Below are 1,429 nucleotides of genomic sequence, written 5' to 3'. Positions count from 1 at the left end.
GAGAGAGAGAGAGAGAGAGAGAGAGAGAGAGAGAGAGAGAGAGAGAGTCCAAGTGGCCAAGTGGCTCCTAAAACAAAAGACTATGACAGTTGCCCTTGGTTTATACTCAGAGTTTGAAAGTAAATCCTATTGGTGAAAACAACTCACAATTTGGTTATAGGACTTCGATAATCCAATCTGGATCTAAGCTGAATATCTTCTTCCTATGATCAGGCTTGCATGGTACCAAAAAAAGTACTATTGAAGGTGCTACAGGAGAGAAGCTATTAATAATTCTATCCAGCTATGACTCCTATGAACCACAACAATGACCATTGTGGCAAGACATCTGTAAAAGTGCAATAATGAAAGGCATTTGCATGTTGGTGTTAATCAACAGCTGTCTACTTGGAGTGAGGACCTCTCAACAACATGCCTGATTCTAGAAACCTAGACATCCTCCTAGGGCTAATGAAGACATGGGTCTTAAAAGAGGATGCATTACTACCATTTTGGTAGACTAACATAAATTCCTACATTCTAAACTTTTTCTTTATACCCATAGACAAGTGTAGATACCATCCCTCCTCAGAGAAGCTTGTTTATAGCAAATAGAGACAATCACCAAAAATCCACAAGTGTACTTGATACAGAGATCAAGACATTATGAGGAGAAGAGTACCATGGGACACATCTCCACAACAGTTCATGCATCTATTGCTCAGAAAATATCACAGAAGAGAAGGCAGAATGATTGCAAGAAAAAGATTTCAGGAAGTCTATTGTGGAACAATCTTTTCTGTAAATGGCTTCATAAACAAAGTTTGAAGAATGACAGCATCATAAACCCCTTAAGGCCAAAGGGGGGAAAAGTTTCATGGGGACCATATTTGTCAATTCTTGCTATTATGTCGTGAGCTATTAAGAAACCTTTTCAAAAAAGCCATTAACTATCGTTTGTTGTGAAAGTTTTTTTCTGTTTATCCCTAATAGTTTTTAATCTTACATTAAGGTCCTTGAATCATTTAAATTGACTTTATACAATATAAGAAATAGTATGTCTGCCGGGCGGTGGTGGCACACGCCTTTAATTCCAGCACTTGGGAGGCAAAGGCAAGAGGATTTCTGAGTTCAAGGCCATCCTGGTTTAGAGTGAGTTCCAGGACAGTCAGGAGTACACAGAGAAACCCTGGAAAAAAGAAAATAGTAGTCTGAGAGTTCCTTGTATTTGTCTGTCTGTCTTTCTCTCTCTCTCTCTCTCTCTCTCTCTCTCTCTCTCCCCCCTTCCTCCCTCCCTTCCTTCCTTCCTTCCTTCCTTTCTTTTTCTTTGTTTATTTGGTTAGTTTTTATTTGTTTATCTGATTTGTTTGTCCGTTTCTAAAAAGAGAGAATCAAAGAAAGAACCTATCATTGGGAGGGGAAGTGTGCAAGATTTAGAAGGACTTAGAGC

Source organism: Grammomys surdaster, unplaced genomic scaffold, assembly GCF_004785775.1.
Source record: "Grammomys surdaster isolate TR1022 unplaced genomic scaffold, NIH_TR_1.0 169, whole genome shotgun sequence".
NCBI lineage: Eukaryota > Metazoa > Chordata > Mammalia > Rodentia > Muridae > Grammomys > Grammomys surdaster.
This window is presented reverse-complemented; position numbering follows the sequence as displayed.